We start from the raw sequence: 22322 nt of genomic DNA, 5'->3' as shown, positions 1-22322 counted from the left end.
GAGCCACCCAGGTATCTCCTCACAAGAACTGTTGAATTGTGTCTGCTGAATGTATGCACATATGAGAAGTACAATTCAAAGTAACTTCCTTTCCCTTGATCATTTCTGTCATTCTCTCTCTCCTTTAATCACAGCCTGTAAAGGCTCACATGGTGGCCTCCCTTTCTACCCCTCCTGCCTCACACCACCAACTCTCTCCTAACTCAATGATTCCACCTTCAGTAACCTCCATTTCGTACCAAGTTGCTTTAAACATTTTTTTTTCTGTTTCTCTGCTTGGAACTCTTTTAATCTTGATCTTCACATGGCTGAATCCTTCTTGTCTTTGGGATTTGGGCTCAAATATCACCTCTGCAAAAGACCTTCGGCCACTTTATACAGTGTTCACTCCCCCAAATGCTCTATAACATTTTCGATTTCATTTTTCTTAGTAATTATTATTCTCTGAAATGATTTTTATTTATAGATTTACTTGTTTATCATCAGCTTTCCCTCAACTAGCATTAGAACTCTACTGGGGCAAGGTTCACATCCGTCTGGCTTGCTGCAGTGTTCTCAGTGGCTGGCACTCTGGGAGGAACTCACCTCCCACCAGGGGATCCATAGTCCCTCTCTCCTTGGAAAGACTGGAGCTACTGTGCAGGTCTTTGTGGGATCTTCTGTTCAGTATAAATTGAGTAAGAATGTTTCAGGATAAAGGATCACACTGATACTCCATGGGATGAGAAAGAAGAGGAAATGGAGGGTCACAGACACTTTTACTGTGAGATGACAGCCCCTTCTTGTCCTGGATGACATAACTATAATGACAACTCAGCTCACAGCACACAGAACACTTTCACATCCATAATCTCATTTGGTATTCATAACAGCCTTGTCTGGTAAGAACTATTCTCCCCAACACTGAAAATCTGAGGCCACATGAGGCAGACAGACTTGACCAAGACCGCACAGATTGCAAATGATGATGCTTTTCCCAGAACTGTGCAATGTGCAGAGCATCTAAACTAAGACATGCCTCCTGCCTTCCAGGGTTTCACATTAGTGAGAGACACAGGCCCATAAACAATGCTTCATAATACAATTTGATTCTCCAACTCAGAGATGGGGTGGGGGTGGGGAAGAAATGGGTTTGTTTCCTGGGGCAGAATAAACCAAAATTCTTTCAATGACCATTACAATTTGTTCAACACTGCCTAGGTGCCAGGTACTGTACTGTTTTATGTACTTTGTCACAATGGACCATTCCTGCCTATTTCTATCTAGCTTTATGCAGTTAACAAAACCTTAAGAAGCTTAAGTAACATGGTCAAGGTCATGAGGTGGGTAAAGAGTGAAGCTTGGACTTAACCTGAGTTTGCTTGACTTGAGCCCTGAGTTCTTAGCAATTATGCACCCAGGACATACTGAATCGCCACGACTGGTGAACAGCGTTGGCCCAAGATTCAAAGAGGATTCTTAGGCTATTCAGTTACATCTTAAGGCCTACTGAGAAACAACCATATAGAGAATGCTGCAAAAGGACATGAGGGAGGGATGAACCTACCTGTGGGGTAGAGTTATGGGAAGTCGAGATTGGCTCTTGAAGGAGAAAGTGGGAGTTTCCAGGCAGACAGTAGATGAAGAATGTTTCAGACAGAGGAATATTCAAGGGCTTTGGGTTGTGGAAATAAGGGGAATGCTAGTGTTTTGGATGTGGATGGAGTTTAAGGCCGATAGAAGGGAAAAGGCCTGGGAAGAGAGGCTGGAATCCAGGCTGGCCTTGGCTTATGCCTTTATCCTGTAGGCAGCAGAGAGCCACATCGACAGGCTAGAGAAATGCATCATACTTGCCATCATTATCTTGATCTTCCTCCAGTAGCACCATTGGATCAGTTCTTTACAATTTGTAAAGTGCTTTCTACTCACGGAAGTATCACTCTGGAGTCATGTAGACCCAAATCTTCATGAAGGCATCATACCTGTGTGTTCATTGGTATTGTTCCCTAGCACCTAGTAATGACCCTGGAACAATGTGGGTGCTCAGTAAGTATTTGTTGTTGGGGGACAAGTTGGAGGAGTTTAGAGCTTGGTTTAAAGCCTGCTTCAATAATTCAAATAAGAGAGAAGTGATGAGAAGCATCACTGAAACCAAGAGTGCAGAATTCTTTGACTCCTGACTCTGGAAAATCAACACCTTTGGCCCTCTACATTGGAGCTGGATTTTAGCTCTCCAAAATGGTCCTGAATAATTGCAACAATTTTTCTCTCTAACATACAGAAAAGCATTTTGGCACCCAGGTGGCCAACACCCAGCCAAGCCAAGCTTTCCAAAAGACTTCATGTCTTTTGGCTCCTGGATTTTTGTCCCAATGGTCTCTATTATGTGGCAATAACATTGTATGCCATCATTTGTTTCAGTGTTTTTAGGGGCAATCACCATGCTAATGAAACTCAGTCTTGGCTCAAGAACCAAAATCCACCTTCTGTTTCTCCACCCCTCCGGGAAGTCCACATGGACCCTGATATGGCTAACTTACAGATGCCTGACTTGCATCAGGCTCTTTTAAAGCTCTTGACATATATTAACTCTATGAAGAGGGTATGACTCTTATCCCTGCTTTACAAATAAAGACAAAAGAAGAGACTTTCCCAAGGTTGCATGCTGACAGAGGCAGGTTTAAACCTTGACTGTTCAACTTGAGGCTGCAGGCTTCAATACTATCCCTGACTACCACCTGGATAAAATCTTCCCATTCTGCTTCCTCTCAGACCTGTGTAAGCCTGGAGAAATAACTTAATCTCTGAGAGCCTCTGTTTCTTTTTCTGTAAAATGAGATAAAAATAGCTACCCAGGAATGTTGCTGGGGGCAATAGATGAGGTCATATGTGAATGTGTCTATCTGGTGTTTCTTCTTTTCCTGGTCTTCCTCATCTGGACCAGTGGTTCTACATCTGCCCAGATGCGTGGGCCACAAACCTAGGGGCCAGTGTAGAATTCTTCCCTTCTTTCCGCATCCAATCCATCAACAAATCATTGAAGCTCTTCCACCAAAATACATCCCAATTTAGTCTACTTCTCTCCCTCTTCACCACATCCCTCTCCTCCATGCCATCATTATTTCCTATCTGAACTACTACAATTTCTTAAAAGATCTCTTTGCTTCCATTCTTGCTCTCCAAGGTGATTTTTAAAATATGTATCTTATACAGAAAAGAACACAAATCATGTAAACTGTTCAATTAATGATCACAAAGTGAGCACGACTATGCAATCAGCACCCAGATAGTGAAACGGAACGTTATGAGTTCCCATGGCATCCCATTTGTTAGCCCCTTACTCCTCCCCAAAGGCAAATGCGGCTCTGACTTCTGCCACTATAGAGAAATGCTACTGACTTATGAAATCATATGGTATGTATTCTTTTGTGTTTAGCTTCATTTGCTTGATATCATGTTGGTGAGATTCATTCATGCTATTGCCTGTGTTTGTGGTGTCTTACTTTTCATCACTGTCTAGTATTCTACTCTATGACTATCTCTCAATTTACTGATGGGTTTTGGGGTTGTTTCTAAATTTTGTATCGATCTTTTGATACATATATATAAGGATTTGTGTTGGGTGCATTCCTGGGAGTGGAATAAATGGGTAAGGTGGGCATACATCCAGCTTTAGGAGACACTTTCAATCAGTTCTTCATTTTGCAAACTCATCAGCTGGGTATGAGAGTTCTCGTTGCTCTATGGCCTCATCAACACTTGGTATTGTCAATTTTTACTTCTAGCCACTCTATGTATGTAGTGAGTACATACTGGTTTTAACTGATGGCTAATGAAGTACTTTTCCACAGGTCTAATGACTATTTGGAAAACTTCTTTTGTGAAGTGTCTGCTGATGCCTTTTATTAATTTTTTTATTTTGATGACTGTTACCTTCTTATTGATTTGTGGGAGTTCTTTATATATTCTATGTAGGACTCCCTTGAAACTATATATATATATATATACATATATATATATATATATATAACATATGCATATAATATATATATTTTAAGATTTTATTTATTTATTTGGCAGAGGGAGAGACAGTGAGAGACAAACACAAACAGGGAGGGTAGGAGAGGGAGAAGCAGGCTTCCTGCCAAGCAGGGAGCCTGATGTGGGGCTTGATTCCAGGACCCTGGGATCATGACCTGAGCCGAAGGCAGATGCCTAACAACTGAGCCATCCAGGTGCCTAGATAGATAGATAGATAGATATCTCCTATATAGAGAGAGAAAGTATGCACAGGTGGCCAAGCATGGGGAGGGACAGAGGGAGAGAATCTCAAGCAAACTCCTTGCTAAGTGGGGAGCCCAACGTGTGGGGCTTGATTCCACGACCCTGAGATCATGACCTGAGGTGAAAACAAGAGTCAGACACTTAGCTGACTGAACCACGCAGGCCCCGTGTAACCGTATATGTTGTAAATATCTTCCCCCAGCCTGCGGCTTGCCCTTTTCCTTTGTTGTTAGTGTCATTTGATGGACAAAAGTTGCTGATTTTATCATCGTTCAATTTACCATTTTTTTCCTTTACAGTTAATGCTTTTGTGCTCTGTTTGAGAAATGTGTGTCCATCCAAGTTCAAGAAAACATCCTTCTTGTTATCTCTCAGAACCTCTATTGTTTTGCCTTTTATATTTAGACTTACATTCCACATAGAATTGATTTCAGAGTATGGTGTGAAACAGGGGTTAAAATTAAATAATTTTTGGCCATACGGACACAGCACCATTTATTGAAAGAAAAGCCATCTCCCCCACCCCCTGCACTGTTCTGCACGCTATTTTTGTTATAAACCAAGTGTCCCTATTTGTTTGGGTCCAATTCGACTTTTCAAAGTAGAAAATAGATCCATTTATCAATCATGGCATCTTTTCCACAGAATTCAGAAAAAAAGTCAAATTTCCTTACAGTTTTGCCTGGGCTGCCCCCCACCTATCCATCTGATGGTCTTATTCTACCACTTAGCCTTTTGCTCCTTCCACACCAGCCACAAAGTTTCTTTTCATTCCTTAAATGAAAGCACAAGCCTCAGCTCTGTGCTTTCAGGCTTTTGTGCAAACGTGTTCTCACAGAAGGCCAATTTGGCCCCTTCTCTTCCCAAGTTGCATTCTACATGATTACTTTGCTTTATTTCTGATAACCCCGGTGCTCTTCAAAACATCTTATTTACTTCTTATTCTCTGCTTCTCTCACCAGAATGTAATCTCCGTTAAAGCAAGGACTATGTCGACTGTGTTTTTCTGTGAAACGGCAGGGCTGGGAAAAGGAAGGGAATCAGCGAGAATGACACCTCCACCCTGTTTTCTGTGTCATCCAGCTCTCGCATCCATGTGCACATTATCTCAAGACTTGCAGCATTAGGTGACATGCTGGATGGGCAGGTAGATACTCCAGCACTATCAATTTCATACCTGAGTTATTTTCCTGTTTTTATTTTTTTGATATTCTTCAAATCCCAGCTGTCATTATTTCAGCAAAAATCGATTTATATTAATTTTGGAGGGGAAGAGAAGGAAAACTGATAGTTCTTGAACTTTCATGATATCTCATTCAATCCTCAAAACAGCCATTTGAAGGGAGTGTTATCATCCCCAGGTTACAGGTGAAAAAACAGGAATGCAGAGAGGCAAGGATGGTATGGGTTCATCCAAGTGGTTCAGACAGATTGCAGAAAGATCACTCTCATGAAGCCAGTTCGAGCCTCCAGCAGAAGAGTCTGCAGAAATCTCGGCACATGCAATTGAGGCATTTAGTGAAGGTTCAGTACTGGCTTTGGGGAATAGAACTTGGGTTCTGGGCCAGGTCTTAGCCCTCAATGACTTTGTGACACGGGGCAAGCCGCATGAGGCCCAATTCACTCATCTGGAAAGTGAGAAGGAAGTAGGACCTATTTTTTGGGATTCTCAAGAGGATTAAATCATCCCATGCCGTTGAAGTGCTTGCAGAGAAGAAGCTCGGCAAATGTTGGGGGCTAGGATCCGTGTTGTTTCAGACGGCAGTTCAGTTTGCTCCTTTAAGACGTTGCTGAGGAGATGCAACAGGAGATAAGGTCTTAGAGGGAACTGACATAGAGCCTTGCAGTTGTATGTAGAATCCTTCAAACCAGAACTTTGGAGAGTGATCCTCTTCTGAAGTGGAAGAACATTCTTAGCATGTGTCCAGTTCCTTGTACAGAGAGCGATAACAGGTTCAGAGAGGTAAAGTGACTTGTCTAAGGTCACAGAGCATAGATCCAAACCGGAACCCATTTGACTCTTTAGATTTGGTGCCATGCAAGTCACGGATGTGCTTGGTTCCTTTCCCCGGGTTCTGAAACCATAGCCCCTCCCCTCTCCATTGTGTCTGCCACAAGGATAGAGAAAATCCACAGATAATCCCTAAACCTCATTTGAGGCTAATCATCACGTCCATTTATCTCCCCACCAAGCTGCTTATCACAGCGGGAGACCAGAGGTCTGGCTGATCAGGGTCAGCAGCTTCTCCGGGCGCCGCCTGGTTGCCAGTAGAGCGTGTTCTAACAACTGGGTGGGAAGCAGAGTCCTACAGAGCAAACAGCAGATGACTGGACCCTGACTCGGTACCTAGGGGTGGCTTCTGGGGGCAGAGAACAGCAATACCCATAGCTCTCTGGGGCACCTGAGAGACAAGTACTTCATGAGCCTTTCTCCAGTCTCAGAGGCCGGAGAGGAAGGACTCTCTGAGACTTAGTTTCCCTATCTGCACGATGGAGATAAAGACATCTGTGTTGCAAGGGCACGGTGAGCACTCAGTGATATGACTTATGTGTAGCCGAGTGTTCAAATGGATCGTTTCTATCTCAGTGTCGGCTACGGTCACAGAAGTCAGAAATCAAATATGGGTGCCAAGTGAGGCTCCATTCCATCCATGAAGGATATACTAATCAATTTTGAAGTAAGTTTGGCCAGCCCTGAGGGCCTAAATGGTCAAAGTTAAAGAGAAGGGGAGAGAGTTTCTTTGAAGTTCCTGGTGTTCTGGTCATCACCCAGCACCCCACTGTCATGGTGAGTTGGCGGAGAGGAACACTTTAAGAATGAGAAGGGCTCTGAGGACATTCCCCTGGAAAACCTCATCTGAGTCTTCTGATGTTGGGGGGCATTTACGCTGGTTTTACCCATGTTTGGAAAACTCTAAAGGCAAGAGAGTATGGCTAGTTGGCTGTGTTGCTAGCATTCCTTATGTCACGAAGATTTACTGAACACCTGCTATGTGCCAAGAACAGTACCAGATACTCAGAATTCATCAGTGAACAAAACCAGTTAAGTGAGGCGCTCACCTTCTCGTGGAAAGGGAGACACATGATCCAGATGTAAATGTGTAAGACATTTGTTGTGATACTTATTATGGAAACAGCTGAAGCAGAGATGGGACAGACAAGTGCTGGGGACGCTGATATTTTTTTCTGAAGGGTCAGCAAAGACCTCACAATAAGGTGATATTTAAGCAGAAATTTGAAGGAGGCAGAGTGAGGGAGGGGAGAGTGGTTAGAGGGGGAGGTCAGAGAAATAGGTAGGGAAGCTTGACTGCTACGGTGAGGACTTTGGGCTTTAGTAGATATTTGATACATATTGGATGAAGAGAGTCCAAGAGGAAAGGACTTTGAGTCCCATAGAAGTGGCTTGGCTACAACCCGGGACTCTGCCCTGTGGGAAACAGTAGTGCCGTCACAGGGCCTGAGGGTGGACTGTGTCATCCCTTAGGCTCACAGATGGTGGAATTCCGGATTTCCCCAACCAGGAACATCATAAAACAGGCTGTCCTGGTGAGCCTATTTGTGTACTGAGCCGGGGATCAAGAGCTGGGGCTCAAACCATGTTTTGTCATTTGGGTGCATCTTTGAATGTGGTATTCTAGGAAATCATCTCTCAAGAAGTCAGTGGCATTATTATGAAGAAATACAGAGTTTAGGAGTTCAAGTCACATCTCTGCCACTGACCAGTTATGTGTTCTTGGCCTGAATCTCAGTTTGCTTATCTGGACATCAGGGTTACTAGTATTTATCTTTCAGAGAAGATATGAGGCTTGAAAGAGGTAATGGATGGAAAGGAACTTGGCAGATTGTGAAAAGGTGTGCGGGTACATAATGTTATTGCCGGCTTGGGGACAATTAAGTACTTCAACATGCCCTCCATCCACCACAGATGTGGGACTTAGGAGTTAATTTTTAGACTTTCAACATCCATGTCTGCCTTCCTAAGGTGCTTGCATTTCTCCTCTGTGTGTCTTAGTTGACATTGACTTCAACCCCAAAGAGCAGGCCCTACTAACTTAAACCAGATAGTGTCTCTCATTTCTCCCGCCACAGAGATTACATGAGGCTCAGTCAATGATGCAATCCAAGCCAGCTAATCAGGGCCAATTAGACTCAGTTGTTGGTTTTTTGTTGTTTTTTTTTTTTTTTTTTAGCTATTTTATTTTTCACTACCCCGAGATCAGGAGTCGCATACTTCACCAACTGAGCTAGCCGGGCGCCACCCCTAGACTCAATTCTTTTTTGTTTTTCTTGTTCAGCATTCACCCCCCTGCTCCCTACTTTTATTTATTCCTGGAATATTTTATTTAAAATTTTTAGATTTATTTTTACTTATTTATTTGACAGAGATAGAGCGAGCACGAGCAGGGGGAGAAGTAAGTAGCGGGGAGAGGGAGAAGTAAGGCTCTCTGCTGAGCAGGGAGCCCGATGTGGGGCTCGATCCAGGACCCTCGGGTCATGACTGAGCCCCAGGCAGACACTTCACTGACTGAGCCACCCAGGCGCCCCTATTCCTGGAATATTTTAAAGCAAGTCCCAAATATCTTCACATTTGACTTGTCAGTAAGTACATCTTAACCAATAAGGGCTTTTTCTTCCTTTTAAATATAACCATAATGCCATTATTACAACTTATTAAATTAACAATAATTTTATAAAGTTTTCTTTTTTGTGTTTTGTTTTGTTTTGTTTTGTTTTGACAATAGCAGACTGAAGTGTTGGCTAGGAATTCCAAATAAAAACAATGGCGTTTGGGAAGCCTGAATGCTGATGTAGCCTTAGGTTGTTCTTCCAGGCTACCATTAGAAATTATATTGTAAAAGAGTGTTAATTCATATGGGGAAAAGTTCAAAGAGAGTGTGTGTGGTCACCATTTTGTCAAGTGCAAACTATGTAATCACTCAAAACTAATGTAACATTGTGTGCCAACTGTACTTCAATTATAAAAGTATAAACTACAAATGACATCTTTACGTATAAACATATATACATATAAACAGTCTTTCTCCAGATCTAGCACATATAGATATACACATATAGATTCTTGTTTAAAAGGCTGAAAAAACATACCAATATGTCAGGATTGTCTGAAGGGTGGGACAAATGCTTATATTTTGCTTTTCAGGGAATGTGTGCAGTTACGCTGGGGGGCAGGGCAGGGGAGCAGAGAGTATTAGGGGAAGGATCATGGCTCCTCTGACAAGACCAATATAATGATAATGACTCATTGATGAGACTTACATTGAGCTGTTGGTGAGGGGGCTCCAGTAACATTTGGAGATTCTGACAGATGTCTTGAGACCAAGAGAGGAGCCAGCTTTAGAATGAGGAGAGGTAGGCAGAGAGGAGGGATGGAATGAATTTGGATTCTTGGTGGCATCGTTGAGTGTCTGAACCAAACTTTACCTGAAGCGAGGCCTGCCTCTGCCCTTTTCAGTTATGTGAGGTAACAAATTCCCTTTAGTGCTTAAACCGGTTTGAGTTATGTTCTGATACTTTCAGCAAAAGGAATTCTAACCACTATAGAGTGGTTTCTAAGGCCCAAAGTTTGATGAAAAAAAGGTTGGATTTGAAATTTCCTGATGTGAAGTCCCATCCCCAAGCTTTCTTCCCCGAGATGCCGTGCCAAAGCCATGTGAAGTTTGCCAGTCTCAGTTTTCTTTGAGAATGGATGGTTAGCTGCTGCTTCGTTCTCTTGGCGACAAATGAGGCCAGTCTGGCAGAAATGTCAGCATTATGAGCTGGTGTCAGGGACTGAATAGAATTGGTCTGGGAGGGATGCCTGGGTGGCTCAGTCATTAAGCATCTGCCTTCGGCTCAGGTCATGGTCTCAGGGTTCTGGGATTGTGCCCTGCATCGAGGTCCCTTGCTTAGTGGGGGTGCCTGCTTCTCCCTCTGCTTGTGCTCTCTCTCTCTCTCTCTCTCTATCAAATAAATAAATTAAAAAAAAAAAAGAATTGGTTTGGGTTATTTCCCAGAAGAGGCTGAGATAATCCAAGTATTCATCTGGGAAGAAGAGGAGAGCCGAGGACAGCAAAGGGAAGAAGATGAAGATGAAAAGCGAGGAGGTGGAGAGACTGGAAAAGCACAGTTGGAGGGAGAATGAGGTGGTCCAGGCCTGCTGGGGCAGTGGAAAGAGGCAGTGGCCCTTGATGCCCTTTCTCAGTGGGTGCAGCGAGACGATGGGAATTTACCGTAGGAGGGGCCGAATGGGGTGGGGGGAGATTCTCCAAGGTTCAGGAACATTCCTTTCTTCTGGTGCTGAAGAAAAAGCCATACAGGCAGCCAAAGGATACAACGTTGACATGTTATGGTTCAGACATACAGAAGAGCATCTTAGTTTCCTAAGACTAATTGGGGATCAGGAAAAAAAAAAAAAACCCACTCGATATGAACCACTTCAAGGAGGGACTATAATTTTGTCATAAATGCAAGTTAATAGCTTTGATTTGGACTTTGTCCAGAGTTTTAAAATGAAATAAAGTTGATAACCTATATTTAACAAAACATAGGTCATAATTGAAACTATGTACTGATTTTAAGGACAAACAGGAATTGAATGAAGTATTTAATTCTTTAAGGGTATATTTTTTCCCCAGTAAAATTGGACAGCTCATTACAACATTTGTTCTTTTTCATTTGACTTTTGCAGTACATTTATCAAGAGGCTTCTTTTGAACAAATATCCATGGATTAAAAAATTTTCCCCAGGGGGATATCTTAATACTTTGATATCAAAATCATTCTCTTTTGAAGTGCCTTTGCATCCATTTGCATGGTGTTCCAGTTACTTTTGGTTCATAATAGACCACTCCAAAACTTAAGCTGGTTCAATCAGAATTAATCTGTTAGAATTATGCTAGGAATTCTGGGACAAAGAGCTAGTCTTTCCTGCTGGCTATAGAAGTGGAAACATATAGCCTGGGAGCTACTTGGATCTATCTTGGGGACACTAGGGAAACAGCCTTGGGATGAGGTCAACATTGAGAAGACAGAGTTGACGGGGAAGAAACCAGATCCTTGGCGATGTCATTGAGACATCTAGCTTTGATGAAGATCTAGCTTTGCCTGAAGCTGAAATACTTCTTTTTTTTTCTGCATCCATCAGCCAATACATTTCTTTTGTTTTTAAATGTCAATTTGAGTGATGTTCTGTGTTATTTGCAACCCAAAGTTTGCTGATCTACTCATCCAATGCAGAAAGCCAGATAGGAACTCAGGCTCTAGGGCTATGGATAAATTCCAGAGATGAAAACAGGTCCTTAAGTTTGGGGGCAGAAGCTTGGTACTCTATGATGGGCTTTAAAGAATGGATCTGGAGTTGTTTCAGATTTCCTGATTTTGTTCAGAGTGGGTGCAGAGCTGGGTCCAGAGAGTGCTAGTCAGGGCGCCTCAACTATGAAGGATGAGGAGAGTCAAGGCTGGGTCTGATGCTGGGTGAGAGTAGAGACCACGACTGGGGCAGGTTCATCTTGGGACACAGGGAGAGGATGAAGGCAGGGGCTGGACAATTTCTGGGGGCAGGTAAGCAGGGGAGCCTCAGGCTCTTGGAGACCCCATCTGAGTGCCAACAGTGGTTGTAGAAGGAACCACACGGGAGCCATGACTCACAGGAACACACAGGTGAAATTTATTCCTCCCCTGTGAGGATGATGGCCATGACAGTGGTGTGGATAGTGCTCTGAGTATTGTTTCGACATGCCCGGTACCCATGCCCCTTTTTATCTGTACTAGCATCTGCATTTTCCTTTGGGTACTTCTTTCTCCCCAGTCAGTCCTTGTTATCTAGGTGGGGGTGAGCCAACTGGAATCACAGGATTCTAAACACGGACACGTAGTCCAGCTTGGCCAGTGGAATGCGGTATCTCACTGACCGTAGTGACTGGCTGAGGAAAGGACGTTTAACTTAAAGGGGGCCAAGCAAAGTCCACTTCGAGGCAGTGTTTGAGGCAGACCATTGGTAAAGAAGGCTTCTCTTTCTGCTGAGGTAGAACATAAACTGAGGGCTGCTTCAGAGAAAGGTTTACCTGAAAATCAAGCAATTTTGGAAGACAGCGGAAGAGAGTGGGACAGTGGGAGAGGGAGAAGGAAGGGGGGCAGATTTCTGACAATGTTTGAGCCCCTGGTTTCTGAAGGTAGGTCCACTCATAACTTTTCAGTCACACCTTGAACCAATAAATGGCCCCTAAATTTTTTCCCATTAAGCTGGCATTCAGAATATGTCTGTCATTTTCAATCCAAAGGGTCCTAATCATGTATCTCCTATTGGATCCTTACAATAAACCCTTGAAGCAGACATTAAGTATCGAGATTGTACATATCGTAAACTGAGGTTCAGAGGGAAAAGCGGCTGCAACACGAACAGCTGGCGGAGGGCCAAGCTCGCGGAAAATCAAGCCTTGCTCTGGCTCCAGGTTCAGCGAGTTGCACATTCCATGTCCTGGCTGAGGGCCACGTTCCTTCCCAGTTCTCAGATTCTCTCTCTCCTCTCTGCCCCACAGTTGGACAGGTGCCGGTTTGGGGATAGCGGGTAGTGGACCAGCTGCTGCCTGGGTCAGGAGCCCAGCATGTTCTCAAGGACACAGATGGGCTGGCAGCCTTGGGCCTGGGCAGGGAGCCTGAGGCGGGGGTGGACACTGGTTCCTGGAGCAAAAGCTCATTCAAGACTCACTGATGCCCAGCACTGGGCTCTAAGCCCCCAGGGTGCAGAATTGGCGCGACTTTTCCCTATGTGCCCAGAGCCCAGTGTGGAATGTCTGTTTAAGTCGGCTCTTCAGAGTTCCTACGCAATTGGGGGGAACCGCCCCCACTTGGTGATCGTGACTCTCTGCTTGAGGTTGGGGAGGGGAAAAGGATGGCAAACTGGCAGCTCCTTCTAAATTCCCAGCACTTGTCACAGGCCTGGGCACCCAGGAGAGCCCAGAACGCTCTTGTCGATGTGAGATCAGGAACTATCGTCTCTCAGATCACAAGAGTTTTCCACTCTCGAATTATAATTCTTTGATTTCTGTAGGATTAATAAAATACTATCTGGTATTATATAAATTACACAGCAGACACCACGGCTCCTTCTGGTTAGTACCGTTTACTGAGCACCTGCTATGTGCCAGGCACCTGTCTCTGGATTCTTGGTGTAGTGCACGAGGAATGTGTTCTTATGTATTTCCACTTCACGGGTAAAGAAACAGAGGCTCTCAGATGTTAAGTCACACATCCAGAGCCACACAGAATGCATCCCAGCAGAGTTAGGAATTTCTGCCCAGACTGGGATGATCTCAAAGCCCTGGCTTTTTCCACTCGACCTGTTCGGCTGCCAGTTCTTGAATCGATCAAGAGCCATCAGACATCCTCAGGGCAGAGGGTGCCTTTCACCTGATACAAGCAGTGGGGAACAGCTCCGTTTCCAAGATGCCATCCCCTGTGTAGGTCTGAATGTCTCTGGGCTCCTGGAATTCTCCTTCTGGCTGCCTCTCAGATGACACAAACTCAAATGGCCAACGCCGAGGACATCAGTTTCCTGGCCTCCAGCCTGCTCGCACTCCAGTATTCCCTGGAAACTAAGCGTCATGAAAGACCCCTTCTTCCTCCCTCTTCGTGTCTACTCCACTGTGAGGTCTGGTCCTCACCCCCTCCCCACCTTGGTGCGCCGGTGACCGCAGCAGCCTCCCTGTGGTCTCCCTGCATCTGTTCTCGATGTCAGCTGTCCGAGTGAGCTTTCCGTAGCACAGATCCAACTTCAACCTCTCCTCCTTGCCTGTAGGATAAAGTCTGATTGCCATAGCCTGGTGCCCAGGATCTTCACACACTGACGCCTGCCCAGCCACATCGCCTATGGGGCTCTCCTCTCTTGCCATTCGCTCATAGCGAATGTTCTTACAACCTCCTGCCACCGGTATGAGATACGAGACAAGAGCTCAGAGCACTGGACACAAGAGAAGAGAGCCAGGGGCTGTGAAAACGAGCTGTCCCTTTCTGGCACAGCGACACTGCCCACTAGTAAAAACAGGCTGTTTGGCGTCCTAGGATCTAGCTAATTCCTTCTTGCCTTTAGGGAGAACAAGAAGGCGCTAGAACATGGACAGGTCCCCGCCCCTCGCGCACGCTGTGGGAGGGGGCTCAGAAGGATTAGATTGTCTCTGTGTGGCCTCCACTTACCTGCCTGTCCTGATATTTCCTGCTGCCGGGAGCCAGTGGAAGACAATGGCTGGCCCATAACTCTCTCGTTGAGTCCTGTCACCTGGGTTGCGGTTGACAGCTGTCAGTTATGTTTGTTATGTTTGTTACCTTGCAAGAACTCCTTTGTATGGAATATTTCCAAAGCACTCAACTGAGCTTTCAGCAGAAAAACCCACCTTCTCTTTTTTTAATGCCCGTGTTTCAACAGTTCACGTTGTATTTAACTAAATAATGTAATTACAATGAGTTCAATACAAGTGACATACAGGAAAGAAAGTTCTGTTTCTATAAGAACCGAGTTGAATGCTTTGAAGACACTCCATAAAGGTCAATGTTAAAAAATTCTGCCCAATTATGTGTGGGTAAAAGACCTGTGAAGTATTAGGAAAATGAGCATAAAAATCCAGAATGATTCTGCACTCTGGCTGCATTTTCTTGCTCTACTTTGAGGATGCCTGAAGTGTAAATGTTAGACATCTTAGGGCTATGGTTTATAGAAAAAATAGAAGGCAGAATTCCATCAACAGACCCATTTTTAAAGGCCTCAGAGGCCTCCGTCTAAATATTAATCAGATACATGAACATTTATGTGCTTTATGTTAGAGTACAATGTTTAGGCAATGCTATGTTCTGAACATCTGTGTCTCCACCAAAACCTCATACCCAAGGTAATGGTGTTAGAAGACGGGGCGTTTGGGGGAATGTTAGTGCGTGGAAGTGAGTCTTCGTGAATGGGACCTGTGTTCTTATAAAAGAGATCCAGGTAGCGCCTGGGTGGCTCAGTGGGTTAAAGCCCGTGCCTTCGGCTCAGGTCATGATCCCAGGGTCTTGGGATCGAGCCCCACATCGGGCTCTCTGTTCAGTGGGGAGCCTGCTTCTCCCTCTCTCTCTGCATGCCTCTCTGCCTACTTGTGATCTCTGTCTGCCAAATTAATAAATAAAAAATGCTTTTTAAAAAAAGAGAGAGAGATCTGGAGAGCTCCTTTGCCCCCTTCCACCATGAGGACACAGGAAAAAGGGCACTGGCTCTGAATCAGGAAGTGGGCCCTCACGGGGAGGGCCTCATGGAGCTGACCTCACTGGTACCCTGGTCTTGGACTTTCCAGCATCCAGACTGTAATGAATAAATTTCTGTTCTTTATAAGCTACCCAGTCTGTGGTATTTTGTTTTAGTAGCCCGGATGGACTAAGACAGCCTGTATAAATTTCATTATTGAAATCACTTCCTATTTTAACTGACTTTTTTTTTTTTTAAGATTTTATTTATTTATTTGAGAGAGAGAGCGAGAGCACAAGTGGTGTGGAGCTGCAGAGGGAGAGGGAGAAGCAGATGTCCCACTGAGCAGGGAGCCTGATACCGGGCTCAATCCCAGGATTCTGGGGTCATGACCTGAGCTGAAGGCAGACACTTAACCGACTGAGCCACCGGGCGCCCCCTGACTTTTTTGATTAACTGTCAACCCCAACAGTATGAATTCCATTATAATCACCATACATAGTGCAGAGTGGGCGACAGTTTTGTTTGGGGAGTCTGGGAGTGGGGAGACCAAGAGAAGGTCGCAGACATAGGTATGCAGAGACAGAGTGAGAAGTAGAAGTATAGGTATGGGTCACTACATACATAATCACTATCCTTCCCTATCCAGCTCACGAGAATTCTCTGTGAAATTTTTCCTGCCCCTTCCACAGGCAAAGTCATTCACTCTGTCATTTATTTGTGTTTTTTTATTTCACTTTTCACATTGCGTAGTAAATTTTTTTTTTTTAAAGTTTTGGACTTTCCCAATAGAGATAAACTTGATGAATAGAAGGAGCCCAAGTGTTGAGACCAGACAGCCTTGGGTTTGAAGCTCAGCTATCTCCTGTTTTTTTTTTTTTTTTTTAAGATTTATTTATTTATTTATTTGACAGAGATCACAAGTAGTCAGAGAGGCAGGCAGAGAGAGAGAGGAAGGGAAGCAGGCTCCCCACTTAGCAGAGAGCCCGATGTGGGGCTCGATCCCAGGACCCTGGGACCACGACCTGTGCTGAAGGCAAAGGCTTTAACCCACTGAGTCACCCAGGCACCCTGCTATCTCCTGTTTTGACTGTGTGACCTTGGGCAAGACGCATGACCTCTCTGAACCTGAGCTATGACCTTCAACAGGAGCACATGTAAAGTGTCTAACAAATAAATGGCAGCTGTTGTCATTCTTATTTACTATGAAACACCCTTTATTTGGTACATTTCTGTTGATGCCTCATTATCACCTGGAGAGCCTCCAGGGCAGGACCACATCTTGTTCAACTGTGTATAAGAATGCACGAGGAGTTCTTGTACTTTTCTGATGCTGGTACTTTTCAGATCATGGTCAGAGGCCTTGGGATTGCTTCCTTGAAAGTGCCAGGGGTGAGGAGGGGAAGGAGAGAGTAGGAGGCAAAGTTGGAAGAAGGTTGGGGGAGAGCAAGGAACAAAGGCAGGAACTGGCGGGAGTGGCCTGGGCCTGTCCCACCCTCTGGTGGCCTTATTAGCTCTCAGTGTCAGGTGCTTGGGAGGCTGGGGCAGGCTGATGGAGACAAAGCTGCTCTGTCAGCCAGAATGTCAGGGGCCATCAGTCACTCAGCTCTTTCTGGCTGGGAAGGAAGCTGGTGCCAGGATCCCTAGGGGAGGCAATGACAGATGCACTGACTGGGCAGGGGAGGGAACGGTGGCATTTTCTGAGCACTTGCCGTGTTTTGGGCTCGGTGCTGGGCACTTTCACACCCATCCTCATTTCCTGCTTGTGATGATCTGGAGCAGGAAGCCAGTGATGTGCTGCCAGGTTATGTATGAGAAACTGAAGCCCAGAGAGGCTGAATTCCAGCCAAGGTCACACAGCTAGGAAGAGGGTTGGATTGGAAACCAGATCAGCCTGAAGCTTTTTCACAAGAAGTCCTCCAGTCCCTTCTTTTTGGGCCGAGCTACCAAGACCACAGGGTCCTATTGAATGAACAACCTTAGGACTCTTGGGATGAAAAAAGCCCTGAGTCAGGAGCCCAGCACAGAGGTCCCAGCCCTGCCATTGCTTGGCTGAGTGACCTTGATCAAGCCATTTTACCTCCTGAGACTCACTTCCAGCATCTGTACAACCAGACAATGACACATATCCTAACTACCAAGGAGGCATTGTTGGGAAGATGACAAATATTAATAATGACAGTTAGGGAGCACTTGTCCTGTGTTAGTTACTGTGATAGGTCCCTGCATGTAATACCCCATTTAAACTTCATGCCCACCTAGGAATTGGGATTATGTTTAGCCCCCTCTGAAAGATGTGGAAATGAGGCTTTAGGATGTCCTATAACTCTCTCCCCAATCACAGGTAGTCACGGTTAGAGCCGGGCTGTGTTGACAACAGTCTGCTCCAGACTCCGAAAGCTCACCCGACCATAAAATGTGTATAGAAAGGCTTTGTAGAATGTTATGGAAGAACAGAAATCTATTGCTTATTTGGACTATAAGGTGCCAGGTCTCCCGCTGTGGCTTCACACACATCACTCCATATATTCCCCAGCTGCCTAGGAAACCAGTGCCCAGCACACGGCGGCCCAGAGAGGCTAGTTACCTGCCCGAGGTCACACAGCCAGAACTCACAGCGCAGGCATGTAAACCAGGTGTGCTTGACCCTCAAACTCTAGGGATGACGCTTCTACTGTTGATAACCACGGCGAATGGGCTAGTCCCGGGGTACGCGGAATACAGCAGGGCCCATGAGGAAGTAGTCGCCGGCTGGGCACTGGGCTGAGTTTGTGTCCTCAGCGGCACTCCTGCGCTCCCGCCTGGATGTCCCTGTTGATGCTGTTGCTTTGTTTTCCTTTCTGTCTGTTTCAGCTCTGCTTTTCTGTCCCCAGGCGCTTTAATCACCAAGGGCCCTGTTCCAAACGTGCTGTGCATAAATAACGGAAGGAACTGAATAACTGCCTACAGCTCCCACAACAAAGCTGGAGCCCGGGGCAGTGCAGTAGGGGATGGGGACCGGACCAGGCACAGGGGATGCAGGGGCTGGGAAGGGGCTGAGATTTCCCAGGGTTTGAGTCCAGCCCTGCTTCTGTCCTGCTGCGTGACCCCTGAAAGGCTTCTTAAGCGCTCCGATTTCCTAATTTGCCAGAGGAGGAGAAAAGTGGTTGACAGTGGGCGCAGAGATGGCCAGAGCCAATGCAGAGGAGAATGTGAGGAGGTGAAGCAGGCAGGTGCCATGGGGACTGGTGACCACCTGCAGCTTCGCTAGGTGACGTCATGGCTGCTCCACACCAGAACACAGAAGCACTAGCAGTCCATCCACTGGGCCTCAGAGGAGATGCGGCCCAGGGACATCCCAGAGCTGGGATTGTGGGCCATACCTCAATGCTCTTTTCCGTGTGGGGGAAACCCACGCAGTGCTGGTCCCCGAGGCTGTTCTTCCCAAGTCCAGCTATTCCCTTAGGGAGGAGCTTTTCCTTGTGAACAGAAACCCGCAGACCTGCAAAACTCCTACCAGCTCTTGAGATAAACAAGGTTTTCTGGATTTGGAACGGGAGGAGCCTTGTTCCTCCCTGAGCCTCCCACGTGTAAAGCAGACTTCCTCAGAGACACTCGGGGTAGATGGGGGGCGGGGGTGGTTTTGGAGGGAAGTGTGCAGAAGCTAGGCCCACGGTGGAAAGAGCAAGGGCCACCCAGGACCTTGGGGGTGTGGGGGGTAGGATAGGAGAGGCCCCAGCAGAGCATCTCTCATGGCAGTGTGGACCTTGGGGTTCTGGACTCATCCAGCCACACCCCAATATTATCAGGACTGCAGGCTCTAGAGGCAAGTAACCTTGGGATTGAGTCCTGGCCTGTCCCGTCCAAAATGTGGCCTGGAGCAAGTGAGTTAGCCCTTCTGAGCTTCCCTTTCCTCACAATGACATTCCTGCCTCCTGGACTGGTCACGGAAGTTGGTGACTAGACAAATGAAGGGCTTGGTGCCCTGACGAGCAGATAGCACTCAAGCAATTTCAGCTGTTTCCGATCTTTGCAAATTAGAGTCTGAACGTCTACCCATCATCACGCCGTCCACGTGTTCATCCATCTGTCCGTCTGCCATCTGTCCTTCCATCTATCTACTCTTTGTTCATTCACCCATGTACTCAGTGAGCTTTCGCTCAGCCCTGCCCATTCGGGCTCTAGGTCCGATCAGCGCTGACCCCTGGGGTTCTGAGATGAAAAACAAAACCAAACAACATGAAAACACACAGCTGTGGCACTCAAGGACCTCGTATTTGAGTGGTCGGGACCAGTCTGTGTATCAGATCAGGGCCCTATCGGGAGACTCTCAGGAAGAACGGAGGAGGGCAGGGCTAACACAGCATTTCCAGGTCAAGGCACCGACAAGAGGTGGTGTAGCAACAGGGAAGCTCTTCCTACCCTCTGAGGACAAAGGACAGGCCATTATGGGAGCCCCGTAGGAGCCTGTGGTTGCAAGAGAGGCTGCCCACAGTACCTGTAGCATTTGGAAAGGCAAGTGAGGCGATGCCTGAGGGGCACCCAGCAGCATGGAAGCCGGGACTCCACACCCACCTCGCTCTCCCTGCTGTTCCATCCTTTGCTGGTGCCAGAGGGCGAAGGAGTGCAGCTGAGAGCAAGGGAGAGTCGGTTGAGGAGGGGTGGTAAATGCAGACTATTCACCAGGTCTGGGAGCCAGGTGAGTGTGGTGTCCACACGCCACCACACTCCTCCAGTGGAGGGCCCTTTAAATGCTGGTGGGGCTGGTGAGGGCTTTCTGGAGGAAGGGACTTTGGTGTCCAGGGATGAGTAAGAGTTGTCCAGGCAGAGGAGAGGCAACTTTCCTGACAGAGAGCTGCTTGAGCACAAAGGTTTGGGAGCAAAGCGTGGAGAATGGAGGTGATGGGGGAGTGTCAGTGTGGGGATAGAGGGAGAGGAAGGAGAAAAACAAAGGCCCATTGAGGGGTGGAGGAGGCTTGCTGGTGGTCCCAGAGCAGGCAGGGGACAGGAAAAGGGCGGGGATTAGACCCTAGTCCCTGGGGCTGGTCTCTTTCCCATTCTAGGAGTGAATTTCCCAGCTAGAGCAATTTGGGAAAAATTAATTTTTAATGACACAAGTAAGCCCTGAATATATTCTCCTTGTCAAAAACGGAAGCACTAGGGATCTATCACTCCTGCTGTGAAACCCATCCCATGGCTGGGGTCTGGGATGTTTCTTCTAGTCCTTTGTCTGGTGGTTCACAACTGGAGGGAGTTCGCCTTCCAGGGACATTTAGCAATGACTTGAGACATTTTTGATGGTCACAGTTGGGAGCTGGTGCTACTGGCATCCAGGAGGTAGAGACCTGGGATGATGCTGAACATCCCACCTGGCAAAGTTCAGCTCCTCCCCCCCCACCCTGCAGCAAAGAGTTATCTAGCCCCAAATGCTAATGGTGCAGAAATGGAGAAATTTTAGTGGAGACTAGGAGTTCTTAACTTCTTTTCCTTCAATAGTGCCTTCCTAAAGAGTTTTTCAGGTAATTTTTTTCCTAAACATACTCCCCCGAAGGTATTTGAATACTATAGATATATTGTTTATTTGCTTATTCACTCTGTGGATACCAGTGTTTTATACACAAGAAGGGCAAGATTTCTCAGGCCTTGAAGAATCAATTTTCTACCACTTGGAGGACATATCACCACCCCCAAGAATATTGGGTGTGGGCCCTTACCCAGGAACCACACTGTGTGTGTATGCATTGCATGAAGGGTTCTGCAACATGGCTTTGTAAGTCAGAGGTAGTTTTTTTCCTTTTTTCGTTTGGTTCTGCACACTATCCCGTGTTATGCCACTGGCATTATAATCAACAATTCCCCTACTTAAGAACATGTAGGCTGTTTCCAAGTTTCCCCCCTGAATATGAACAATGCTGCAAACAATTACATTATTTTTTTAACTTAGTTTTAAGGTAATCGCAGATTCAGAGAACCTGTATCCTTTGCCCAGTTCCCGCAATGGTAACAATCTTGCAAAATTACAGTACAGTATAAAAACCAGGATGTTGACACTGATATAGTCACACACAGAACATTCCTTCACATTATCCTTTTATGGCTATATCCACTTCCTTGCTACCCCCACCCTACTTTAACAAACCTTGGCCTTCAAGAAACTGTTCCCTGTTTATAACATTTCTCATTCCAAAGATGTGATATAAATGGGAACACAAACGATGAAGTCTTTTGGGACTAACCTTTTGCACTCCACAAAATACTCGGGAGATCCGTCAGTGTATCTGTATCGCCGATAGTTTTGCAGGGAATACATGGACCACAGTTTGCTTAACCATTCACCTATGGAAGGGAATCTGGGTTGTTTTCAAGTGTTGACTCTTAGGAACAAAGCTGCCATCAACATTCCTGTATGGGTTTGTGTCCAAGTGTAAGTTTCAATTTCTGCAGGGTAGATGCTCAGGAGCATGATTACTGATGCGGTAGTTGTATGTTTCATTTATTAAAAGAAATTGCCTGACCGGTTTTGCAGAGTGGCCGAGCCATCTTACATTGCCACTATCAGTGAATGAGTGATCTGGTGTCTTTGTGTCCTCCTCAGCATTTGGTATTGTCACCTTTTTTATTTTAGCCATTCTGATAGGTGTCTAGTGATATCTCATTGTGGATTTCATTTGTATTTCCCCGATGGCTAATGTCAAACATTGTTTCATTGTTTCATGTGATGAAACATTTCATTTTCATGTCATGAAACATTGTTTCATGTTGGCTACCTGCATGTCCTCTTTAGTGGAACCACTCTTCTTCTCTTTTGCCTATTTTCTAGCGGGATTGTTTATTTTTTTACTGGTAGTTTCTTTTTAAAATTTTATTTTAT

Source organism: Mustela nigripes, chromosome 12 (genome assembly GCF_022355385.1).
Source record: "Mustela nigripes isolate SB6536 chromosome 12, MUSNIG.SB6536, whole genome shotgun sequence".
NCBI classification, from domain to species: Eukaryota; Metazoa; Chordata; class Mammalia; order Carnivora; family Mustelidae; genus Mustela; species Mustela nigripes.
This window is presented reverse-complemented; position numbering follows the sequence as displayed.